The sequence below is a fragment of the Xiphophorus hellerii genome, chromosome 20 (genome assembly GCF_003331165.1).
Source record: "Xiphophorus hellerii strain 12219 chromosome 20, Xiphophorus_hellerii-4.1, whole genome shotgun sequence".
NCBI classification, from domain to species: Eukaryota; Metazoa; Chordata; class Actinopteri; order Cyprinodontiformes; family Poeciliidae; genus Xiphophorus; species Xiphophorus hellerii.
This window is the reverse complement of record NC_045691.1, coordinates 31666449-31694106: the sequence shown is the minus strand read 5'-3', so window position 1 is coordinate 31694106 and position 27658 is coordinate 31666449. Positions and strand designations below refer to the sequence as shown.

The following is a 27658-nucleotide window of genomic DNA, read 5'->3' as shown; positions in this document are numbered from 1 at the left end:
AACCAAAATTATGTTTTTTTGTAAATATTAGAATTATGGGAAAAGTTTTGTGCACATTTGTAATGGAAATGCAGCTAGCATGTCTTGTCAAATGCGCCTCATATGTTTCCTGTTGGAGGGACACCGTAGTGGCCCGTTCATAACTGCAGTCTTTGGTTAAATGACCAGAGGCATAAAGGTACATTACTGGCTAATGTGACAGCATTTTGGAGCTTTATAAGTAGTGTTTACATGAAACGCAGCCACTTGCTTTGGTCTTGGCATGTCATTATTTTATTTTTTTAATTCTCAGAAAAACAGTGCATTTCTAAAACAGGAAGTTAAGAAAATCTTTTCCACCATATGAACTGCTCACATCCCCAGTTAAAAAGAAAACATAACAATCCATTTAAACAGTTGGTTTTCAGTCAACAAGGCAATCTAACCATTTGAGTTTTGCATTGAAGTCTGGCAATTTAGGTAAGTGTTTTATTAAAGGAATAGTCACAATAGTTGGTTGAGGTTTTCCTAAACATTAGCCTTAGGGAAAAAAAAACTGCTAAGAGAGTTAGCTCCTGTAGGTAAATGAATGGTGTTTGTTCACTATTACTGGTCCTGAATTATCCATTTAAGCAATTTGATTCCTGTCAGCTAAGGCACTATCATTAACAGTTTTGGTATTTACTTCTTTAACTCATTGTGTGAGACATAGAAGATGAAAAGCAAGTTATTAAAGTTAAAGATACACAATTTTTTTTTTCAACTCATGAGTTAAAAATGGGACCCAGATAAATTGTGTGCATCTTGTTTCCAGTTGAGACCGACTATCTGTCCAGAATTATACATGAAAACCAAATGGGCAGGAAACCCATTTTATGGAGATGGACCTTATTAGCACTCATACCTGCCCTGTGTCACACACCAGTGAGTAAAAACCACCAAGATCTTATGGAACCTGTAGGCAAAACCACAGAAAGATCCTTTTTGCCATACAGTCCCCAACCACATGGGGGACTATGTTTTGCTTAACATAGGGTTCCAACAAATTCTTGAGCTTTTCCACAGATAACTAAAGCCCTTTTTGCCCAGGCCGGCTCCGTTCGAACAGCATAGCTCTGGTCGTTTCGCATTGAGCTGGATACGTCACGTAAATCAAATTCTTGCTAAAGCTACCGAGGCGATCAAGTTTCCTTCTTGGTTCTCCCGTCCCGCTCTTTCTGAATGCGTTCATGAGTGAGGAAGTTGACGGAAACATTTACCTCAGCTTTACATTTAACGGAAAAAAATAAATAAAAATATCATCTGAATGTCGTCTCAGAGCTGGACTTGCGGCCAGCAGAACTGGTGGGATTTCCCCGCTAGAGCAACCCAGACGCGGAAATCCCCTCGTCCACATCGTTACCAACTTCTCATCAGTTCAATTGGAGAAGTGTTGTTTACATTTAACATTCAAATCTTTGGCTGAAGAGGTGATTGTAATCCCAGTGTGGGGTAAGAATAGATTATGACGGGAATTTATTGATGCAGCACATTGAAATGACAGACATCGAGAAAGTCTAGTGCTCCTCTGACCCAGAAATCTGATCTTTGTCCGGCCCGCGCAGCCAATGAACCAATCAACAGCTAACTCCAAACCAGCCCGGTCTGGCCGGCGCAATTTCAACCGCAGCTCTAGGGGTTCCAGGGAGCCAGGTGGTACCGGGCTGGAAGTGCTAATGCAAAAACGATCAGCCCTGCTTTTAAGCCATACCGGCCCGGATCAGCCCGGGTCTGGCTGGGCAGTGCAAAAGGGGCTTAAATGTTGGAACCTGGATAACATTTGTTTTTTCAGCTTTTTCTCCACCAAATATCTCCCAATTGCCATCTATACATGATCTGCCTCCAACAGAGCCGGTCAAATGTCGCTCTGCCATTATGGGACCAAAAACAGTCCGTCCTTGTACCCCGTTTACAAGCCATTTCCAAAGTAGTGGACAACTAGAGTTTTTCTTTTGCTGTGTGTGTCCTATTTACATAATAAACTGTGATGACACATTGTGTCTGCTCCGCGTAGATGGAATTTTGTTTTTGATTTTTAACATGGTGGGTTTTATTGTATTTTTTCCAGGACCTGGGATCATGTGAATAATGCAACAGGAGGCCATAAATTGAATGGTATGATCCAAGCAAGGTGCACCCTACAACACACTAACCTTTCTATCCTCCTTGTCTAACCTGGTACTAATCCTTGTATCTTTTTATTGTTGTTCTTTCAAATGTTTTGCAATGCCTTCCCCGTCCATTCCGTGAAACTCGCCCGGCGTCCCAGCCCTCCGCCGCTGTCTGTGCAGGATAAAGGCAAGGTGTTAAAAGAGGAGAGAAGCACGGAGCGGCGGGCGATGAATCTCCCAGCCGTCTGGAACGCTCTCCGCTTCGCCGGCTTTTCCCTCGCCTCTGACCCAAATCTAATGCGACAGGAGTAATTTTCGCGGTCCCCCCTCCCCCGTCCTTCCCTGTACTCACCTCCTCCCTTCGCCGCTACCGCAGGAGTCGTGCACCACCCTTCTATTTTTAGCTGTTTGTCCTTGAGTTACAATCCCTGAAAATTGTCATGATCCATAGCAGGAGGCTGGGGCAAGGAGAGCGCCTTGCCTCAGATCCCGTCTCGGAGCGTGGCGTGCGTGAGCAAGAAATTGCCGTCAACTCCGAGTTCTGTGCCATTACCTCGGTGAATATTCCTCTCATTAAAAGAGGTGAAATGGAGGGATCGTTAAATGAGAGCAATGTAGACAGATAAGGCCGTTCTTTTAACCACACACCTTCGTTTTCGCCAAAGAAAGTTATCCACTCTAGCCAATTAGCATGACTGCTCTGTCTAGCGTTTGCCCCCCCTCCCAACTCACTTTCATTATCGTCTCTTCCTCTCCTCCTGCTCCTCCTCTCGTTTTCTCTCTTTCTCATTAGGGCTGCGCCGTAACACACTGAATCATAATAGGTGCTCTACACTGTGAAATGGCTTTTGCTTTGTTTCATTTCGCCGCTCGTAGCGGCGGGAGAACGAGTAAACAGTCGATTCAGCTCAGGCGCAGAGCCACACCAACAGGCGCAATCAGGGCCGTCCATTAATCTGTCGTAAAGCAGCTTCTTTCTTCACTTTCTTACCCGCCTGAAGAAATCCCTGATATGGGAATGCAAGAGTGGGGGCTAATCTACGGGAGCTGCCATGCACGGCCATGTACCATCCACTGATAATAAACGGATGAATTCGACCAAGGAGAAAGTTTAAGGAGAGATGATGAAAAAGAGGAAGATAGCAGGGATGAGACTACTAGGGGCCGGTTGAGGCGAAAAGAACGGAAAAGGTGTGACTTGGGTCGGTGGCTGACAACAGAGGAAAGGGGGTAAGAGGGCGGAGGCGGTGTCACCGAGGCGTATTCTAAGCCATGAATGTAAATATGCGTGAGGGGATTATCAGAAAGTGCCAGGCGGCGCATTCGGGGCTTTGTTTCCGTGACACCGTGACGTCGGCTTTGTTTCCCTGACAGCAGACGTGTGTGTTGGGGTGTGTGTGTGTGTGACATCCAGGCATCTGTTTCCTGCTGGAAAAGGTTAATTACATCTCCACCGCCTGACTGGACGTGCAATGCATAATCACGCATGCTAATGAGACCAGTGCGCTGGCCTTTTGTCTTTGGGCGTCCGGATGCGCCCGGGAAAGCCTGCGGCATGGCGGCAGAAGATATGTCAACCACTTGTTTCTACTTTGAAAGCACCATTGTGGCAGCCAAGAAAAAACATGAGCACCCTAGCATGCTTGCGTTGCCCTGCCCTCTAACAGGTGACAGCTGGAAGTGCATTGTGGTGGCATTTGCGGGGAGAGACTTGACTCCCACAGGGACGTACATTAATTGAAGCATCAGCATTTGTGGGTGTTCCTCTCGGTAATTACTCGTCCGGATATTAGAGAAGTGGCAGCACCAGGGGAGTGATGTTCCCCAAGCCCCCGTTTCTCATTCTGACCCTTGACTCCCTTCTTCACACTCCAGCTAAGCCACTGATTGGACAGCTGCTTTGGCTTTAGATCGGGGTCAGCTCAGCGTGAAAATCCGAGATGGGCTCGGGGCCCCTCAGCGGGCGACTCTGGAAATTGCTCTACACTTTCTTACTTGGCTGAAGTTTTCGCTAAGTCGATCCGACGTAAGTAAGCAGGTGAGAAGGTGCAGAGCTCCACGGAGCTTCGGTTCCAATCCAGCCTCCGCAGAGGAGGCGCAATTAAGGTAGAGATGGGAAAGACGGGGCATCGAGGAGAGGTATGCCTGAACAGAATAATGGATTTTAAGAGACCTTTGTCTTTTCGCACACTGGCAAGAAATGAATCAGACCTTTTTTTTTTTTTTTTTATCTTTTGAATATTATCAGCAAAAGCCAAGTTCTCTGTCAGCTGCCCAGGGAAAATTAGAGCATAGCAGGTTTGGGGAATGGAGGATGAGCAAAGAGTTCAGAGGCTTGCATTTTCATCAGTCTTATCATGAGAAGAAATTTGGATGGCCTTTTGGTTTGTAAGAGTAGAAAAAGAAGTAGAACACGAAATCTTTTCCATGAAACACCTGAATAAAAATATGTATTTGAAACCTGAAACCCCTTCACTTCCACTATGGGAACATTCCCAGACACCTGATACGGAGAGAACCTGTAACCTTGGTCTTATGTTACAGTGTTTTAAAGTTGGAGAGAGTTCAGCCAACAGTGCTGCCGTCACACCACCGTTTCCTCATCCCGGTGATGCCCGTCTTCATCAATCTCCTCTTCTGACACTTGGTCCCGTTTTTTCTTCTTTCGACAGAAGCCATTCAGACCACAGAAGCAGGCACAAGTGAAGGGCATGGTCTACCTGACGCGCCGCATCCACAAGGACCTGCACAGGAAAACAGGCGAGTTAGGCATTCATCAGACGGTTCTTGGTTAACTGGATCTGACAAAAACTATGAAGGCGTTTCACCCAGATGTCCGTGACTATCTACGAAACAAAAAAAAGAACATTCAGAAACTTACAAAAACTAAAGTTCAGGAAGTTTCAACATAACTATGAGAGCAACACACTAAAGCAGGCTGCTGTGAATAACAGGATGATCTGACAAAGGGCTAACAAAGTGGGAGATACTACAGCTGGAGAGTTGATTACTCCCCAGGTGAAATTGCGAGGGAAGGCAAAGAACTGAAGTTGAACTGAAAAAATGTGAGAAATGGCCGACAGAATAATAAACATACAAAAACCCCAAATAAACAAAACAGCAGAGAATAGTTTAAACAGTTTTAAATTGAAGAAACATTTAGTCTATTTGTGAAAACACAAAAGGGAGCATCGTCAATGTTTTGTTGACAGTAGATGAGCTTGTCTGCTCGGAGTGAAATATTCCGATTACATGATAATTAAAAATAAAAAAAACTGGTTTATGTCACTCTTAATTTTTCTAAGATATTGCTAAAATCTGACATCTCCTCATGCTGGATGTATTTTTTCTACTAATCAGGTGAAACACCTCACCGCAATTTCACAATTGTGTGGGGTTCTTTTTGACATTAGTAGAATATCAAAAATGTTTTGTGCGCATTTGTAATGAAAATACGTAGGTGTGTACTTTCCATGGTAATGTGTGTGTGTTCCATGCATATGTACTGTCAATGGCAGAAGTTATGTAGGTAAACTCGTGTAGGTTCCATCAATAAGTGAGTCAGCACACACACACACACGCACACATGCATGCACTGCAGTAAAGTCTGGCAGCACATGGAGCCCTGGCACTCAGCAAGTAGAAAAAGTTTTTCTCCATTATGCTTCTTCGCACATTTTTCCCCTCCAACTTCCCACATCTGCAGCCAAAGAACTTTCTCCCACCGGTTCTCCATCCCGGGCATTCTCTTTTCCCCGTTCACCACCAAAGTAGTCTTAAGGCTCACTAAACTCCCAACGTTAACAGTTTTCGCCAGCGCGCTTGCAGCCAATCACAAATGAGCAGTGAGATTAGGAGAGGCGAGATGAAACCGAGAGCTTCATTAAATACGAACCTGAGTCAGCAGCGGCGGCGGCAGCAGCAAGCAAGTCTCGCTAGCGAGTGCACAGTGTGTGTGTGTTGCATGTGTGTATGTAGGTGGGATGCAAGTGGGAGCGAGGGGAGGGGGGAGAGAGAGTGTGCGTGACACGGGCGCAGACTGAACATAAAATTTCTGCATTCAAGCCCGCGTGTTTATTTGTGTGTGGCTTTAGGGATTGATGCCGTCTTTGGCTCTGCTCATGTGGGGGCAATTAGCTGAACCTCGCTCCAAGCTGCCTACGAGGAAAGGCAAAACCGCCCCCGGCTACACAGTACGTAGCTGTGTGTATGTGTATGTACATACCACCGAACCTCGGGGGGGGGGGGGGGTTTCTTTTTATCCCCGCTCTGCCATCCCATACATCCATCTAATCCCCGTCTGCAGATCTCCCACTCTGTACCCAATGGCTTTAGACCCTATGTGACACGCCAGAGAAAATCACATAGGAATAGAAAGCCATAAAACACAGCAGTGAGTCAGTCATGGTGGTATCAGGAGTAACATTTTCTCTCCTCACAATGATCCGCATCTGTGTGTGTGTGCGTGTCCCCAAAAGTGTGTGTGTATCTCTCCCAGTTCCATGGCTTTAATACCCTCAGCTTGTCTGACAGCTTACAAGGCCCTGCAGAGGTTTTACAACAGAGCTCAGACACTTCTCTCCCTCTCCCCCTCTCTCTCTCCTTTTCTGTCTCTCTCCACTCTCTATCCTTCGTGTCTCCCACATATCCCTATCTCACATCCTTCAACATCTCCTCCACCCCCATCCAAATCCGGCAAAACAAGAAATGTTTTGCCGGATTGTCGTTTCCGGGGGGTGCTTTTACAGACCAATGCATAAGATGACACAGGTGAAAACACAGTTTATGGACCCTCTGAATTATTAAGCGGCTGAAAGTGGATGACTCAACGTTAACCAGAGAGGAAGAGGGAGGTGACTGCGGTACACGAGCGTCCGCAAGTGCAGCGGAGAGAACGGACAGCCGCGTGCCCGACGCTTGGTGGGACACTGGCTGAAGGAAAACAACAGATCAGTCATGAGTTTATTATGTAATCTGATAAAAGTTTTATTAATTCTGAGAGAGATGTGTGCCCACATGTCCATGTCAACTAATTGGTTCAGTCACCTCAAAAGCAGTAACCCTGGCCATGAATTAAAATCGAGTTCAAAGGAAATTTCATGTATTTCTCAGAATAAGCACACTGATTGTATTTTTAAAGGGGCGGTGGTATGTAAAATCTACTTTTTTGAGCTTTACATCATAATGTTATCATGTTATTCCCTCATCAAAAACATACCTGAGAAATCAATTCATCTCCATGGCAACCATTCAGCTGTGCAAAATATCTTGGGTGGGTCTAGTACGGCCTTAGTACGGTCTGAGTTTCCCCCTCACAGAGCAGCCCTCCCCACACCTCCCACACTCAGCTCCTTCAGACTAGCCGACAGTAATTAGCAAATAAATGGTGGAACTGCGAGTTTCCTGAACTCATTACGGGAACTAGTTCTCAGTGTAATAAAGGTTAAAAAATTGCTAAAGGGTTAATAGAGGAGTCATATTGTGATGACTTCCTGAAGGCAGAGTTTCAGCAGGAGTTTTTAAAGAGACAGATGTCCAGTTATACGATGTTAAATGAACAAAGTCAAACTTCTTTTATGACATACTTCAACTGAATTAAACATATAGTTACTTAATTGTGCTACAACATGGCACTATGTCCCTGGAATACCCCTGCCATGTAACTTGGCACTTGCCTAGTTTGAAGTAATCTGATATTTAGTTTATTATTTTGTGAAATGATGCACAACAGACGAGAATGCTAAGGTTTCTGCTAACTTATAGACTTCTTATTTCTGGTTAATTGATGGTTGGGGAGAAACAATCAGAGGAGCCTTGAGGCCGATTGATGCGTTTGATAAACCTATCCAAGGACGAAGTTCAGTTGTCTGTTCTGTCTCAGTGCATTTCAACCCAACATCTTTATGTGTGTTAAAAATTAGACATATGTAAATTGGCTAAATGCACTGCAGAGCTCACAATGTGCAGTTCCCTTTAGACAGCCCCAGATTTGCTCTGAAGTACTTTGCTACTTAGAGACTCAGCTCCTCTGTGGAGCTGCAGATCTTGTCTTATTTACCAGACAAGATCCTCTGTGTGTTGTCTTGTATTCTGAGGAATCTAAAATCACTTTCGGGATTCCTTAAGCATATAGGTCACTTTTACTGAATCTACAGTATTGTTGAAACCAGATGAAAAGACAAATATTTTATCTCATCGTCTCTTGTGTCAGTTAACCTAACAGAACTTTACAATATCATGAAATCAATCATTTTGGTTATTCTAACTGATCTAAAACAAGAGAAGTTGGGTCTGATTGAACTTCAGACAGTGAGAAAAAAGTAGACGTGTCTTTTTATTCTGTGTATGTAAATTTCTAATTTGAACATCATATGATGCCTCTTTTTGACAACTTTCCACATGACTTCTGTCCACTGCTTTTTGGTCTCAATAAATATAAGGATAGGCTAGACCAAAGAGCATGCAAGAAACCTCTGTGTTGTTTTGAACACAGACCTAATTTTAACATCCACAAAGAAAACTGTTGGGAAATCATATTATGACCCTCTTAAAACCTTGCAAGGATAAAGGACTTTACTGACCAAACAAAGCACACAATAAACAGCACAGACTTTTATCGTTCAGCATGAAGTTTACAGGGTCTCCCAGCCCATGTCTGGATTCTCTTCAGGTACTCTGGTGTCCTCTCAGTCCTGAAAAATGACTATGCAGTTATCTGATGACTTCTAGGTTAGCTGGTTTCTCCAAATTGCTCTTAGGTCTGTGAATGCTTGTTTGTCCTGTGTGTCTCCATATTGCTGTGTGATGGACTGGTTACCTGTCCAGGCTGTACATAACACCTCCTGCTGTCTAGCAAGGAAATTTAGATTTAGGTCCGATTACAGACGGCTATCTTTACATGTCTGTGTAAAAACAGTTCAGCGTCTTTAGCTCATCCAAATGCTGCTGCCAGAGTCCTTACCAACACCATAAAATGGATGATACAGCACCAGGTCCTAAATCACTGCATTGACTCCCTGTAAAAGGGTCGATTTTAAAATGTAGCTATTGGTGTTTAAAGAACTGAATGGTCTTTTGACAAAAAACATTTCCTAACTGCTCGCCAAGTTTAAACCATGTGGACTCCTCAGGTCAACAGAGACCTGCTTACTCTGTGTCTCCAGGACCTAAGCAAGGAGAGCCAGAGACATTGTGTCATGTTACAATGTGTTAATATGACATCTGTATTCATTTAACCCCAGAGAATTGCCCCTAACTGCTCCCACTTCGGCTCATTTCCACTAGCACCTACTTAGCATTGATTGGCCAGGCAGCAGAGTCACCAGTTGTGACACAAGAGTGACTACCTTACAATAACACAACTCACAACAGTGGAAACTCACAACGGTGACTGAGCATATTTGGAGTTTTGAAGAACAATGACAGACTGAGCAGAATGTTCTATCGTTTCCCTGTCTTCCATTGTTGCGTTGTATTGTGTTAGCATCATGTACAGATTCCATCATGCTACTTTTAAGACTCTGTCGCCGAAAAGTAGCATGATGACAACTGTAATGGAAAACCAACCAAACAGTGTAGAGTGTAAAAGTGCAGAAGCGCTTCTGGAAAAGACTACAGGTTACCTGTTAATGCAAATTTTACACATACCAAGAATGGTATTAAAAGTATTTTGCTGCCATCTTGTGGTCAAAAAGGTGTATTTCCTTATGACTACCATGCTATAACAATCTCATATTAGACCAAGGAGAGAAAATATACAGGAACTCAAGCAGATTAAACTGTTTAAAATAATACAACATTGTTTCATCTTGTTTCATTGACCGTGGTTGTATTGTTTTGAAAGTCTCACCTAATTTTATGAATTGTTGCTATAAAAGTAGAATTAGCTTTTGTAGTAAAAAGGACTAAAGTAGTTTTGTTGTTTCATTCTTATTAATCTCCTTAAATAAAAAACAAACATTTCACATTTTTGCCACTCCATGCCAGCAATGTATCAGTTTTTGTTTTTGTTGATTTTTCTTATATTTAAGCTAAACTAACAAGCAGAAATCTTCAGCCCTGAAATATTTAGGAAGATAATCACCTTAATCACAAAGAATAATAGTGCAGATATTAAAAAAAAAATAAAAAAAAAAATGTATCTGCTGCATCAGAATACGTTGTTTTAGATGAAAAGAAAAGGTGAGTTTCTATATTTTAAGAGGCAACTCTATTGACAAACATGGGGATTTGAGAGTCAAAGGGCTGGAAAGACAAGCAGAGATGAAGGGTTTAAGAATGAAAGAGGAGCACTCAAAGAGTTTGGAGCTGGTAGGATGACTGTCAAAGTCATCTGTCCCTGTTTTAAATCCCAGTTTTTCAGCCCGCTGCCTGTGAACACGCACTCTGCTTCCCTTTATGTGATTATATGCATGGGTGTGTGTTTGTGAGCATTTAAGCTGATTTGAGTCTTATCGAGATCCACTGTGGAAACAGACAATGTGCCTTATTTGTTATCTTCTTGTTTGGACGAGGAGATAAGGCGATCAGTGTTTGCAGGAGCGCACGCAGGCATGCGAGCGTGTGCGTACTGTGTGTGTCCGTGCGTAAAGCATAGATAAGCTTAGCGTTGTGCCTTTCAGTTTCAGTGACAGAATCCTAATGCCGATCCCAGTGGTCAACACTCCAGAGACTTTCCACCCAGAGCGTTTTCCATTATTCAAAGTTACGACCTGCCTTTGGATGTAGGCTTCCTACGCCTTGCAGAAAGATGATTCTCTAAATGTTGTGCCCTTTCTTCTTTCCTTCATTGTGTTCCTTGTAGTCATGTGCGGATTGATGCTGAAATATCAGTACTTCCGATACCAGACCTTTAAGCTTTATGAAGATCGAATCTCAAAACAAAGCATCAGTACTTTTAATACTTCAGTTATTTGAGATAATGTATCTTAACAGCATGTTAGAAAGTAACTTAATTATAGAGATCTTGCCTAAACGAGACAGGATGGATGGGAACTACTTTTTCTACTACCTGATGACGGTTTTCATTTTACAGTAGGTCTTAATAATTAAACAAGGATTTATTTCAGTAGGGTTATTATTTTTGCTATTTTTTTAAGTTTGCAACACTATTTTCACATATTTTGTATGATTTTCTGCTGTTCTTAAGAAACCTAGCCATAGCAAATGAGGCTTCTACTTCAATGTAATTCTGTGTTTGAAATAAATTAATTATAGTAATGTCTAGTATTTCATGAAGCCAAGATTTAACAGGAAAATTAAGTGTTTGCACAAAGTGTCGGATCGGTATCGCCGATATCAGCTTCAATTTTACTGAGATCAGAAAGGAAATGGGTGCTGTCTCACCACAAATTTCCTTGTTTCTTGCTGTGTTTTTATGCTCGTCTGTTTCCTGCCTGACTGCTACTGCTCTCCTCCCCTTATATTCTAACGCTGATTCTCAAATATGTCCTCTGCCCTTTCCTTCCTTGAATTCTTTCAAATTCAAGGAAATTGAAAGATATATCATGGATATCTACCGCAATTGAGACACGATCAATATCAACAAAATTAAACCTGATAGAATTTTCACTCTTCACTCTTAGGAATGTAGACAGAGGAAAGACTTTAGCTTCTCAACTTCTCACAGCGAGCTATGAAAGGTTGGTACATCAGCTAGCAATAACTTGCTATGTAACCTGTGCAGCAGCAGTGTTAGGTTGTCACCGACATACTTGGACAGGCTTCATTTCTCAGAGGTCCGAGGACTCAAAACGGACATACAGTATCTGCACATTATGAAGCTGCTCGGCAGGGTACAGCGTTCACGTTGTACTGTTTTGTATGTGACACCCAGCTGATAATGTTGTGTCGTCACAACCAGTCGCGAGGACGCATAGCGTGACTGGCGCTCTCCGTTCTGCACCAATAGTTGAGCGGTGGCTGCCTTAGTGGAAGAGAAACCAGGCATGGGGCCCAACATGAACAAACAGGAGTGAAAAGTGTGAAGTCTGATATTAACGGCCAAATTTAGACACGCAAAGAAATCCTATATATAAAATTAGTACTAACGTGTGTCTGACTTCTTGTACTGCAGCATAATTAGTCTCTGAGAAACATCTACTTCGCCTTCTCTACATTCTCCATCTTCTTTGTAAATTTACCAATAATTCAAAATTATTTGCTGCCCAGATATTTAGGATAGTTAAATGCAGTTGTACAACTGAGAAGAGGACCATTACAACCTAAAGAATGTTCAGAGTACATTATAAAAGCAGAAGAGCTCAGAAAACGTTTTGTTCTTACTTACATCTTGTTCCCCAGCAACTATTCCAAACTGTTCCCAGTTTTACCCCCTCTGGCTGTGGTGCAGAAGTCTTATCTACTGGTGATTTCCCAGCCGCCGCATCCTTCTTTTGTTCCGAGTTTCACTCTCCGTACCATTACGTGAACACTGAAACCAGCGCAGATTCGGGAATTCTTTGCTAGTTTTTTGGTACCTGGACAAAGCTTTACCTGTACAGGCTGCATTCCTGCCCCAACCTCCACCTCGTTTTGTCTTCCACTCCTCCCATTTTCTGTTTTTCCGACTCCTTCTCACTGCCGCTCTCTCCCTCGTCCAACACAAAATGCCCTCTGTCCAGTTCTCAGGTACACTGTCCTGCGCCGCCCTCCCCCCAAAATCACAGATTAACTGAAGACCACAACTTCACCAGCAGTCCTGCTCCTCCAAAGGTTCAGAACTTACAAAACTGTGCATCCAAAAGGGAAATATGGTTGGAAATAATCTGTGACATTCTGTCACTGTTTGGTATTCAAGACGTTTCATCAGGTGTGGTCATATTCAGGTGAGGTTCAGTATGGTGGAGTCCCAGTCTGTTCTAATGGCTAACTGTCTCCCAGGCCCAGCAAACAAAGAGCCTATTGACTCTGTAACACACTGGAGCTTTCTCTCTTCTCCACAGGCCTCTGCTTTGTGCTTGTCTCCAACACACACACACGCATCTCTAACTTCCCCCATACACACATGAGAAATCAGTCCAACATCACCACTCCACCTGTTCTCAGTTCTACCTGCCAACCACTGCTTCGCTTTATCATCCAAATCCTTTACTTATTCTTTCACAATGCTTTTGCAACTCACATCTGAAATATGTTTAACGTATTGAAACATTCTCCGGATGGTCAACAGGAGCTTTATGGTGTTGAAAGAGGTAGCTGGTCGTGTTGTGTATAACAATATAAGGAAACATCGAAAATATTTTTCTGGGCATTAAAATCTATATTAATATAGATTTGTTAAAAAATGAGAATTGTTAAAATAAATATGAATATCATGATAGTGGACAGCAGGAGTAGGCAGCACTAAGGCGCTATTGGTAGCACTGTTGCCTTGAAGCAACAAGGTTCTGGGTTTCTATCCAGGTCTGTTTTGCATGGATTTTGCATATTCCTATATGGAATCCACTTGATTCTCATTTCCTTCATAGCTCCATCTGGGATGAAGCTATAAAGCTCAGTTTCTCTGGTTGAATTTCATCGGGGCCAATCACCAAACAGAAGGAGAAGTTCTGAACAATGATTTTTCTGTGCTGTTTTACAATTGTAGTCTGCCTATGGTTGTAGTTTAAAGTAGTTGTAGACTAAAGTACTGAATGGCTTTAGTTGTAGTGACTAGAGCCATTTAGTCAACATTTCTCTCGAGAAGACATTGAGACGGAGCATTTCCTGCCTCTGGTACTAAATCCACCAATTCGACCGAAAGGACCCTAAACACCTGTTGCCACCGACACCGGACCCTAAACAGCACAGCTGTTGCTTAACCGGACACAGTGTTACAGACACTGTGAGAAACATTAAAGACAAGCAGCTCTAATGGAGCTATTACTACTCGACATGCTAACGGAGCTCGAAAACCGATACTGAATGTAAAACCACTACAGCACCGGAGAGGATCGGACCCTCTCCGGTGCTGTTGCTGAACCAGACAAAGAGCTGTAGAAGTATTTACCGGATCACACAGTCCGACCTGGGCTACATGTCATTCATTGTTCCATTATGAAGCTGAAGGCAGCAGTAAATCACCAGCTCCTACGCCCAACTCTGTCCTCTTCTTCTCTTTGGTCCTCCTCACCTTCATCACCTCTTGTGATTTCTACATTCCTATCGATTTCAACGAGCTCTGGTTCAACTTGAAAAGGCTTAATAATGTTACTTATCATTGTTTTGGCTGGACGGAGACAGGCAGTTGGACCATTAGATGTCATTTACCCAGAATGCATTGCGGCATGAACAACATGGCAATGTTTGTGTGACAATATTTAAACTGAATAACCTACAGTGTTACTACTGTATTGTTTTTACATCAGAAATAAATATTTTCCAATTAGTAGTTGTAATTTGCTGTTACAACTACTCATGGATCCCGTTACACTCAGCTCAGAACATGAGGAAGGTAATTAGTTTCTCTCACGAGGATTTAGTGATCCTCGTGAGAATCTGTTTTTCTTTTAAAGACTATTGGCATCTTTAACAAAATCAATCTCCTTATAATCGGAATAAATAACTTATTTCACAGCCTTGCGAATGTACTGGTCCTGAACACTGATTTTCTCCTTCAAACAGAATGATTATTTTAAGGTAGCTGTAGTCTTATAGAAAGCAGCATATCCTATAAGTGCGGAAGCATTTCAAACTCTAATCTGTGCCTGTACCTACTTTGCATGTAGGTGGTGGTGGAAAAGTGTTCTAGCTCACAGGATTAAATCAGTGAACTAAAACTCACAAAGTTTCAGTGTTATTTGTATTTGAAAAGCCTGACATTCTAAATGTGAGGAAAAAAACAATCCAACAACACTAAAGCAGGGGCATGCGAAGGAACGAGAAAGAGGCCGAGTCAGAAAGACTGAGCGAGAGGACACCCTGCCCTAGATATCCGCCTCTAAGCTGCTCTCTATGCAGACATGGCAACGGGACACATGAGGCGAGCGCTGGAGTGGAGATGAGAGGAAAACACAAAGATGGTCAGACGAAAAAATGTGTAACGGACAGAAAGTCAGGCCAGAGGAAGGATTAGTGATCAAAGAAAGCCAGCAGCCATCCTGAAAGCCTACTGAACTCTCTCTCACACACACAAGTATGTCTTTCTATCTTCACAAGGACTTTGGATTGACTTCCATTCATTTTTTATTCATTTCTACTGCCCAACCCTGACTTTTACCCTACACCTAATAATGAACAGTGCATGCCTAACACTAAACCTGACCTAAATTTAATTCACACCTTACCCCTAGTAAATAATCTTAAACAGTATGTCTGACCTTAACCAACATCTAATTCACACCCTAAACAAGGGGGTCCACCATATTAACACCAGGCTTTGGTCCATATGAGGCCCATCGGTCTTCATAAGATGAGTAAATATGCCAGAGAAGGTCCTTAATAGGATAGCTGAACAAATACACAGGCAGACACACACACACAAAACTAAAAACTTATATCAGTCCTTATTACGTCACTTATTCATATCTGGTTACCATTAATGTGTCAAGTCTAACCTAAACTCCAACCATAACCCAGGCCTAAACCCTGGGTTATGGTATTACCTTGGCCCACAGCTTAACCAAGAACAAAGAAATTAGGATTTCCATTAAATCTTGAAAAAGTTACCCTTTCATCCATCCATTATCTCATTATATAGTAATGGATTTATAATCCAGAATCAGGATGTGTGAGAAGCATCCCAAGCCACGCTGGCCTGCTCTCCAGGGAGAATCCCAAGGAGTTCCCAGGCCAGCCCAGAAACATAGTCCCTCCATGTCCTAACAGAGACCAAGAGGTCTTCCTCTGGGTCTCCTTCTGGTGCCTGGAACACCTCACCAGGGAGGCGTACATCCTGACCAGATCCCTGAGCCATGTTCCACTGGCTCCTCTCGATGCGGAGGAGCATCGGCTCTAATGTGAGTCCCCCCTGGATGACCAAGCTTGTTACTTTGTCCTTAAAGGAGAGCCCAGACACCCTGCGGAGGAAACTTGTTTTGACATACTCTATCCTCGATCTTGTTTTTTGGTCACTACCTGAAATTTGTGACAATAGGTGAGGATAGGAACATAGATTGACCGGTTCATTCAGAGTTACGCCTTCACCACGACAAACTGGTACAGCGCTTGCATCATTGCAGATGCGGCAACAATCCACCTTTTGCTTTCCCTATCCATTTTTCCTTTCTTTGTGAAGACATTCCTAAGATACTTAACCCCTCCACTTGGGGTAGAACCTCGTCCCTGACCACGGACTCACTACTTTTGGGATGGGCTAAAGGGTCAGGGGCTATGTAGGATGGGCAGTTCCCAAAGGTCTGTAGATTCAGAGCATCATATTCAACGTTTTTATTGGATTAGTTCTTTGCCCTCCCTATTAGGTTCATTCATTCATTTGCATTACCAATATTTTGGAGACTATAGAGAGATACACAAATATGTGTGTAGTTTCTTGCAGCACTTTGTTCTGGGTTCAAGTCCCTCCCTGGGGTCCTTCTGCATGAAGTTTGGATGTTCTCCCTGTGTATGTGTGGGTTTTCTCTAGGTAGCTAGGCTTCCTCCCACAATCCAAACACCTGAATGTTGATTGTCCTTAGGTGTGCAGGGTTGTTTGTCGTGTGTGTCTCTGAAGCTATATTTCCATTAACCGTAACATTGCGCAAATTAGAAGTACGAAAACAAATTCACCTAATGCAAACGCACCAATTTTGGAGAAAAAAAAAAAACGAACAAAAAAAGTCAGCCGAATGGAAATTATCGTGTTTGGCAAAACTGCAATGGAAGCACATTTTTTCACATCACACAAGTCATGTGATCACCAGCTGGATGTTACTGCTGGCGGAAAAGACAAAGAAGACGACAGGAAATGGGAGGAGGATGTTGGTGCGGTGTGTTTTTAAATAACTGTGTGAACTATGTTATTCACGGGTGGTCTTAATTGCATCCCTTATTTAATGGAAACGGCTCAATTGTGTTTTTTCAGTGTTAATGCAATCTTGATATGCAATAGATAATGGATGATTACAGAGCTGCTACTCAACCTTGTGCCAGTTTAACTTTGTTTTGTACAACTTCAGTTGCTTTTTCTCTTGAGATGATGCCAAGGGAAACACAATTCATGCATCTGCCTTTCCACCCCACAAGGAAATTCAGAGGCAGATGCTAAGCATGTGAAAAGCTTTTAATTCCTCCTCAACCTCTGCCTTCTTCACTTTGACGAGCTGCTGATGAGGAGATAAAAACAACAGGCCGGAGATACCAATTAGGCCATCAAATGGCGGCAGCAACAATCTGCAGCACTCCTCCACTTCCCAGAGGAGTGCTGCTGGGGGGGGAAGAAACAAAAGAAGAAACGGCAATGGCGGAAGGAAGGGAAGTGAGGAGCTGTGAGGAGGAGGAGGAGGAGAAGACGAAGAAGAAAACTTTGTAGGAGCTCAGATCTAATCAGGGAATCCTCCCTCTCAATATCACAGCGTGCAGCGGCACAAGGTAACATAGAAACACACTCTCAGAAACACACAAACACCCTCCCTGTCAGCGGCTTGACCTCCACCGGCTGATCTCGCTCCTTGGTATTCCATCGCCCTCCCACCGGCTGACCTGATTGGCTAATGACGGCTCATTTATCTTGATGCAGCACCTGCGGTGTCGAAAAGGTGTGTGTATGTGTGGGAGTGTGCGTGCTTTCGTGCTAGATAAAGTGTGTTTCCAAATGTCTCCGTGTGTGCACATGAAGCTCGGCTAAGAACGTTGTTGCTTCTCCTGGGAATGCTGAACACAAGAAGCTAGAGGATGGAATCAGAGGGGAGGAGGTGATGTGTAAGAACGGAGAGGCAATGATAAATTAGGAAATGGGAGTAGATGGAAGAAAAAAACAGGAGAAGAGGATATGAGTACAGAAATAGGAGGGGGAAGATGACAAAAGGAGCCGGAAGAAAGAAGAATAAAAAGATAAAGGAGAATAGCATGGAGAGAAGTGATGAAATATAACATACAAACAAAAAATCCAATAGAAGAGAAGGAGAGGAAGAAACAAACAACCACAGCCATGACTGGAGGAAGAGGGGGGTCAGAAAGATGGGAAGTTTGGAAGCAGGATTGATGTATGTTTTATTCACTTACGACTAATGCTTCTTTAATTATCGCAGCTGAAATCATCAGTCAAGTAGGATGACTGAGTGTGTGTGTGACAGGCTCTGTAATGTGTGTATTACTGAGAAACCATCAATTATCTAGTGGGGAGACATAGTGGAGGATGGCCAAAGTGAGGGGAGACAAAGAATTCTGTGCATCTACGTGGAAAATAATCCCGTCGTTTATCAGTTCATCAGATTGAAGTTCTGTTTGAACCTGGTCTTACCAGGTGAAAAAAAAAAAAAAAAACCTAACGACGTATATGAGTAAGATCATTTTCATACGTCATTAGTGGTGCTTATTTACAGGAAATAGGAAGAGAATAATGGGGGGAATTCAACCCTGAAACGCTTATGTCAAAAACTAAGGCCACAGTGCAGGAAAATGCAACTCAAATCTGATTTTTTTTTTTTTTTTTCCCCAAATGCGACCTTTTCACTGCAGTCTGAATCCAGTTTGCAATCTGACTCACCCGAGTTGGGTGAGTTGGGTTTGATGATTTGACATCATCAAACCATTCTTACCATGGACAACAATAGGCCAAACCAGACATAGCTAAAGCAACCCTAGTGTAGTTGCTATGGCACTGGTTGTTGGCCAAGCAGTCTGAGGCTATTTGTAACATACACACCTGCTTCTGGGCAGGCAAAAGACAAGCATATGCTTCAATATGTTAATATTGTTTCATAAAAACATTACCATTTTGTTCAGAACTGTGGGTCCTTCTTTAAGTTCACATTCACAGAGTCTGGTTTCTTCTCATGCAGAATTATGATGCATGTCACATCAATAAAGTAAAAGTCAGATAGAATACGACCTGACCGTTCAGACGGCAGACGCTTTGATATATCCAAATTAGTACCACATGCGAAAGTGGCCCGGATCGGATGCTTTGGGGGGGTGAATGATCAGAATTGGGCCGTTCAGACTGCAGTGAAAAAGTCGCATTTGGGCAAGAAAACCAAAATCTGGTTTGAGTTCCATTTGCCTGCTTTGTGAACGTAATCTTAGTTTTTGACATAAGCGCTTTTTTTGACAAAAAAACGTGACAGAAAAACTCGTCTGTTCAACTGTAGTAGTGCACTTAATGAATGAAATGTTGTCATGGTTTGGGCTAACTTTGCTCTGTGGCATTTGGTAAAAATCCAACCAATGAATGAATTTCCACTCTTGTTTTATTTTCTATTTTCTGTTCGTAGTGGAACACTACGTTCTCTGGGGATGCAACACAAAAGATACTATTAGGGTCTGTAGAAAATATCAAAGCCAAAGAGAACAGAACTGACAATGTTACAAAATCACATAATATCTGCCTGATGGTTAGCATAGGCTGCTATAAAATTCTCATGATGCAATAACGTTGAGTAAAAACAGACCAAGAAGCTCGAAGAAAATGATCACCTCAGCCAAGGCGGCATTTGTGAAGGTTGGTCCAGAATTATTCATACACTTGGCAGATTTTGATTTGCATATACTGTATTTTTATTGAGCCAAGAGTTTTGTTTCTGATAAACAAATTGCCACCCCGTGCTTCATACAACAGTATAAAACATTCAAACACTTTGCATAGTGTCTAATTAAAGTAAGTGTAGACACAAGGAATAATATTATGGACAATTTTAGAGGATTTGAAACCTTGGTGTACTGTCAATCCAGTCTATGCCTCCCTGGTAGTAGAGCTGGACAATAAATCAATAACAATATATATAGCCACAGACGCATGACTGATATCAATAGATAATATGTCTGATAGAATATTCTCAGAACTCCGATCCAGAACTACACAGGATTCTGGGGGACGCAGGCAGAGGAAAGACTTTAGCCGTTCAACCTCTCACGGCAAAGCTGGTGGCACCAACTAACTTAACTCGCTCTTTAGTTACCTAGCAACAAGTCGTTGAGTAACTTGCACAGCAGCAGTTTCAGAGTTTGTCATCTTGCCTCATGACTGCTTAAAAATGCAACAACGTGGAGAGAAAATTGTGGATAAAATGAGAAAGCTTCAGATACTTAAAATAAAAAAACAAACTAATCCACAATTATCAATATTGATTGATATGAAACGCGTGGTATCGTGGTTTGTTTTTCAGCCATATCGTCCAGGTCTAACTAATGATGTGCTGCATTTGATCTCTCATGTGGATTTTTACTTTCTGGTCAAAAATACAGAAAGAATATTCAACATATTTGGACTTCTGCCAAAAAGACAACAAAATTTTGAATAGCCTAAACCTCAATTTCTAGAAAATTGTCAGTACAAGTTTTTTTATTAGCGCTTCTCTCAGTCTGTAAAATAGAAAACCATGATGCAATCATCCCTATTCTTACTTGTAGTCCTTTATTGCCACTAACAGTTAGCGTTACAACAGTTAGCAAATCCCACCGGTCTTCTTGCAACCAGAACATGTAAAGTCAGATATGACTTCTGATGCAGATCAAACGTTCCAAAACGGAAAGTTGCGACAGTGGGTCTTACACTAGTTGCAGTTTGCATTTCTGCCACTAGGTGTGGATAAAAGTGCTTTTTTAAGTCTGGTCAAGCAAGTTATTAGGTTTAAGGTGAAGGAAAATCGATACTTAAAAGTAAGTTAAGCCGAGTCAAACTCAATCCTTCCATTGTGTTTTCTAACAAGTCATGAAAAGAAGGTAATTCATTTTGCTCACCTCTTTAAGAGGTACGGTGTCCCATAGACTGTAATCAGTTCACGTAAATCCTTAGTGGAGAGAGCCACTGCTTCATGCTTTCGGTCGCTGTGCATCGACCGCAATCAGCCCGTACATTATGGTTTCCTGCCGCCTATGTTCTCCTTGCTGCATCCTCTTTCCCTGCTGACTGCAGGGGAAAGGAGGGTTTGCATACATTATGCCTTCTTTTGTTCTTTACTGTCAGTTCATTGTCAAACAAAAAGAAAAGGAAAAAATAGAGAGAGCAGAGAGAGAAAAAAAAGGGGTGTAGAGGACAAGTAGGTCTTACTGTGACACCAGCCCTGGTTAGGTAGGAGAGATGGTCTTCACCGCCTCCTCTTCTCTCCTCTCCTCTCTTTGTTTGTTCTTATCTTTCATTTTCTGTCTAAACCCAGGTGCTACTTATCTTATCCCACCCCTACAACTCCTTCCCCATTCCACTTATCTCTCACTGTCTTGTCACAAACTCAGAGTCTGACATATGAACACACTCACTGCTTCAACCCGGCACCCCCCTCCTATTCTCCTATCATTCTTTGTTTTTTTTTCCCCCTCTGCCACATCATGTCTTCCCGTCGCCTGTCCAGCACCGCCGGAGGCAGCTGGTGGGCTGTGACCTATCCTATCACTGCTCCTGGATCAGGCCTGTCATACTTCCATGTGGCAGGTAGACAGACAGGTGGGCAGACAGCCGGGGCGGTCGGAAACTCGTCGGCTTCAGATCCGTATCTCAACTCCAGCCTGAGATTCTTAATCCGTCCGTGGGAGGTGGAACGGAGCGATCCATACGGCTTAAGCCGCCTGGAATCTTTTACAAAGTTTGACTGTTCAGAAGCGATTTATCGCTTTCACGTCATCGCAGCTCATCCCATGTTTATTGGCGGTTTGTCTTACAGGTGAAATTTGCTTTAAACATTACGGATGTCCTTTTCTGTCCTCTGGGAATTTGTGCGTGCAGGATTTGGCGAGCTTTGCCGATTGGTTTTTCCACCTTCTGTTTAATTTCGTTGCATTAAAGCAATCTTTTAAACTTTTCACTTTGTTATTCTCATTCCCTTATATGTTGAGTGCAGTAGCTGCTGGCAGCAGCAGGAAGGAGGGAGGATAGCAAGGCTGCATGTGCCGAGCGCCTCGTCCTGATTTAGAACCAGATCTATTTCTGTTCGCTCTTCAACCCCGCCGGGAAACTTTCAAATCTGCCACGGACAAGCATATGTGTATGTGTGTGGGCGTGCGCGTGGGTGTGTGTGTGTGTGTGTGTGTCGTGGGAGTAAAGGGAGGGGGGGGGGGGGGGTAGTGGAAAAGAGAGCAACAAAGATAAGGGTTGAAAGAAGCGAAGAGAGATCGTTTAATGTATAAATCATTTCTGTGAAAATTCGTAATTAGTACGCAAGAGCCGGCCTAAGAACTGGAATTCCAATTAAGTCCCTGAAGTGAAATGAGTTAGCGTCAGGACGGACGGGGGGTTGGAGACGGAATAAAGAGATGAGGAAGTGGGGAAAAATGGAGCGAACGCTTCGCGGGCTCCAAGTGGAACGATCTGGTCGGGGAAAAAGATTCAAGCTGTGGTCAGTCATTCTTAACCAGAACACGTACTGACTGAGCCAGGCTCACCCTGTGGCACCAACTCCAACACACACACACACACACACACACACCCACAGACGGAAATGACACCAACAAAATCTCAGCTCCATATCTACTCCAAATGTCACCAGTGCCACCTTTGACCCGAACTGCTAAGCCCAACTCCTTCCACCGCTGTCACTAGTTCCGCACACAGACTTCCCGAGGTAACGAGACCAGAGGAGGAAAAATTGTGGAATAAAACGGACGACAAACAAACACTCACCTCCGAGCCGCCGCTGCGTCTGTCCAACTGGCTGAATCCTCACACTCACACATGCACTTGTGGTGAGTGCCCACACACGTGCACGCTCCACAGCAAAGTGTGTGGGGGGGTGTATGCGTGCGTGTTTGTGTGTGAGGCTGGACTCGATGGAGCTGTGCAGTAGGAGTATGAGCGTGAGGAGGATGACGATGAGGAAGAGGAAGAGGGAGATGTATGGTGGGAAGGTGGAGAGAATGGAGAGAAGAAAAGACTGTGAGTTATATGCCACAAGATTCTGAACAGAGCGTTGACAAAACTGCCGGATACACCAGGAACACGTTAGAGTCCCCATTTTGTTAATTGTGTGTAGGAAAATGTCTACGACAATCTGATTGGTTCTTTTTGGTGAGTTTGCGTCAGGTCTCTGAGACTTGGCAACTAGTCTCCGAGTGAGGCGGAGCGAAAAGCCTCCCATTCATGTCCTAATCTCCTCCAACAGGGCCGCATGTGGCCAGCATGGCAACACATCCCAGGTTTTCCCACTTCAACACCTCCGCTCCGTCTTCCTCATCCTCGCCTCAACAAGTCTCTTCATTGTTTTAAGTCGTACAGAGGAGTTCACTTCGGAAACTCGCAGAAATAAATCCTTACAAGCTGGCGAGTGAAAACGAAATTTCAGCAACAAGGCAAAAATCTTAGAGGATGTCAAAATTGTTTTCTAATTAGCTAAACATTGGTACTTTCTTTACCAAAACCAGCAAACATTTTTTCTATAACCTTTAATCGCAATATTTTACCTACAATATAGAACTTCTGGTCGGTTTGACCAATTATTACCCGGATTTTGCAATCTCCTCCTAATCTATTTCCATTTTGTACCCACGCATCTAAGCATTATATTTCAGTATATTTCTTTGGCTAACTGTTTTTGATCACTTAATTAGAGAAATTATCATAAATATATTTAAATTTCTTGTTTTTCACCGATTGTGGTTCCAGTCCTGGTTGGATCTGTCTGCGCTCCTGCAGTACGGGAGACCATGACCTTCAGATCCATGAGAGGTAACATTTATCCATATCGCCTAACTGCATTTTGTTACTGAAGAATATGAACAAAAAACAAACAAAAAAAAAAATGGAACAATCAAAGTTAGTGCAAAACATTCCCCTTGGCATTTTCTTGCTTGTATGTGAGAAAGTTGTTTCTGATAATAAAAAAAAAATTATTTAAAAAAAACTGCCAAAGTACCAAAAGGTCAAAGTGGGAAAACGACATAGATATGGACGCAAGAACGATTTTCACCTTCTTTAGCCACACAAAACAAACAAAACGATATTTAAACCACGTACAACTTGGAAAAGTCCGAGAAAACCAACTACGCCTGGGTCGTCTTTTGAACATAACCCACATAACCCGATCAGAACATTTCTTCAGCAAGTTTCAACTCTAGCGTTGAGACAAAATACACAACACAGAGCATCACTGCACACACACTCTGCTCCAGGTGTGTGTGTGGGGGGGGGGGGGGCGTGTGGGTGTGTGTGTAATTGTGCCTCTGTCCTCTGTCTTCGGCAGAGAAAAGCCAATCTCCACGTCCAATTATTTGCCTCTCAAAGGCAGACAGACGGGGGGAGTCGGGAGAATACAGCACATGGGGCTGAAGGGAGAATTAGTTAGACTTACAGAAAGTGAAAGACAGAGGGATTCTTTGAGGGTCTGCACTGGGGGGAATTAATTAGAATGAAAAAAGGCATAGCGGGGGGTTGAGGAGGAGGAGGAGGAAAAGGCTCGTCTTCGCCCAAGTCCTGGAAATGGCTTCACAATTAGTCAAAGTCCCAAACAGAGCCTGTGGACAAAACTGGAGCCGCAGCTGCAGAGCGGGAGACGAACACCCGAATGGAGAACGCCGAAAGCGACAGAAGAAAGCGCTATAGTTGTTAAAGAGACATGATTGGCAAGAGAACGTCTTAAATATAGATTTTTTGTTCTTTCATTGTGAGTCTTCGTACCCTCTCGAGGCGATCGCTGCCTGTCCCGTTTTCTCAGCCCCGTTAATCTTCTCCTCTCCTCTCCTTCCTTCTGCTCCCTCCTTCCGCGCGCCGCCGTCCGGGATATTCCATCAAAGGAGGCTCCGGCTGGAGGCGGACAGTGGTGTCGCCGGGCTCCACACGCGCTCCACACTTTGCTGTCTTCTTCCTCTTCGTCTCTTCCACTTGTCGACTGGAGAATGTTTCTTTCTTCTCTGTGGTGGTGACACATGGCGTGTGTAGTGTGTGTGGTGGTGGCGTGATGATGGGGGTGATGGAGGGCACGGAGGAGTGAAAGGAAGGTCTCGGGACAGAATAAATGCAATGAATAAATAAGGGTTAAAAACCGAGGGAGGGAAGTGCAGCAAGTGTGGGCAGTCGGAGCGGCGAGCGGGGAATGACGGGAAGAGGCAGGTGGAATGGGTAGTGACACATCGCGGAGGTGTGTGTCTGCGTGTGTGAGTTGTGTCAGAGCACGGGGGCCGTCCCTCCAGCCGACACACCGCCGACAAGGAGGAGGAAGAGGAGGAGGAGGAAGAAGCGGTGAGGTAACGGAGGAGGACCGGATGGATGGATGGAATGCTGGGGATGGAAGGACTGATTCAACAAGCCTCCTCCTCTTCTCGGTCCATTCACACACAAAAACTCTCCACTTTGCCCAGTTCATTATCATTCACTGGATCTCACCACGACATGCATGGCTAAACTACCCACAGAGAATCTTAATAGAAAGGATGGAGGGAGGAGGACGGGGTGTGTTAGACCAGCAGGTGTCCCCTCTACATCTATTGTTCCCACCGACTGTGTGTCCATGGAAGTGAGTCTTTGTTTCCTCTGTGTGTGTGTGTGTGTGTGTGTGTGTGTGTGTGCGTGGGCGTGTGTGTGTGTGTGTATGTTTTCACAAGATGGAGCATGGGCTCTTCTTAGAGGGGGGTGAAGAAGCTGGAAAGCTGAACACATGTTCAAGGAGGCTAGACAAAAACTTCTTGAATTGAATGGGAAAAGGGAGAAAAGAACTCAGACACTCTGTGTTTGACAGGCAGCTCAGATGTGCTTTTTCAAAAAATGTTTCTAGCTCCTCTCAGGTCATTTCGCGTAGTCGAAATCATTTAACGTCGACGAATACTCTCGTAGATTGACTCAGACGTTCTGTTTTCCTCATTCAGACTGCACAGCTTGAGAGAAAATCAAGCGAACAATCCAGGTTGTCGGATGTTAAAAACTTAATTACTGTAGCGCCACAAAGAATGCTTTGTATTTCAAGAGAAGTGATTATGTTTTTTTATGCAATCACGTCAGGCAGATCAGAGTTCAATGAATCTGCCTGAAGATTTAAATTTTTTTATTTATAAATATATAAATTTCTATATGTACAGTACAGACCAAAAGTTTGGACACACAGTTGTGTCCAAACTTTTACTGGAATTGGTAACAAGAGGCGGTAGATGGACATGATAGGTCTTGCGTTTCAGTTGTGAATGTGCGCAAGTCTTATTCTGTCTGTATTTTGAAAATGTTGAAAATACATAATTGCCGTGTTTCCGTTAAATAAGAAACACAATTAAAGTCATTCGTGAATAAGTTTGCTCACTCGATAAGTTCTTAAAAACATGCCGCGCCATCATCCTCCAACTACTTCCTGTCTTTTCCTTCTTCGTTGTTTGCGCCAGAGGCCTGGTTGTTGATTATGTGACTCGTGTGATGCAAAAACATTTTTCCATTGCAGTTTTGCAATATAAAGTCATATCAATGCTGCCAAAAAAGCCGTGCCTCTAGCCAAAACCTTTTATTTATTTTTTATCTTTCAAAATTGTCGCATTTTCATTGAGCAGATTTATTTTAAAAATGTCAAATTATAAGGTTAACCGAAGTGCAACAATTCTCACGCCCTTTCAGGTTTACCCCCAAATTCTCCATAGGACGGAGATCAGGACTTTGTGACGGCCATGACAAAACATTGACTTTGAAAACATTCTGCCTTCATTATTTTGTGCTGAAAGTTGTTTGATTGTTTTAATCAGGTGCATAATTTATTAGCTTAGAACGTTACTGTATGACAAAGTTCACTGTTTCAGTCTATTAGGTAACTTCAATTCAGTGTAGTCATATCAGCACAGGTGAAGTAGGAAAGAGTACAGCTGATATTACTCCCTGATACCTCGATTAGTCTGAAGAGACCGATTATTTAGACCCCACAAGATTTTTTCTCTGACCGCAGTCCGGCATAGATGGCACTGACACCGCGTGCGGTTGTATGAGTTTTATTTTTTGTATGGTATAGGGAAGCAACCGCCCCATAGAAAGGATGGAGGAAGCGGGGCAACCACCCCCGCTTCTTGGCTGTCTGATCGTGACATTTGCTGCACTCCTCCTGAGCGTCGCGCTAAGACAGAGGGTCGAACATGGTAGCAGGCTACTGTTAAAGGAGAATGTTGCCAACCACCTGGGTGGACATAGCCCTGCCTTCTAGACACAACTCCTCCTCAGAGCTACAAGTTTCCAAGCTTTCGCCTCACAGAGCAGCCTTTTCCAGCGACTCCCCCCCACTCAGTACCTTCAGACTAGCCAGCAGCAATTAGCAAACACCTGGTGGAACGGCACATCTGCTGAGCTTATTATAGGAGCTGCTGCTCAGTGCAACACTGATAAAAAGTGTTGTTAAAGGGTTAATGACAAAGACTCCCAAAGATCAGCTCGTCGATCTGTGGTCAGAAAACTTTCCACATTTTGGCTCGTGTCTCATATTTCACATTTGCTAATCAAGATCATTAAACCTATGGGATAGTTTTTTGGTTTTTTTTAGTGTGTCATAAGAACTTAACATTTGCGTCAC

General features: G+C 43.3%; 1 long non-coding RNA gene across 1 annotated transcript; it reads right to left on the bottom strand.

The window, feature by feature from the left end:
* Nucleotides 1-250: 250 nt before the first annotated feature.
* On the bottom strand, nt 251-25699 carry LOC116710216 (uncharacterized). Its single transcript, XR_004337066.1, has 3 exons — nt 24808-25699; nt 22819-22970; nt 251-4873 (listed from the first exon to the last, which is right to left on the bottom strand). It is a non-coding gene; the product is annotated as an uncharacterized LOC116710216 (long non-coding RNA).
* Between the last annotated feature and the right edge of the window lie 1959 nt (nt 25700-27658).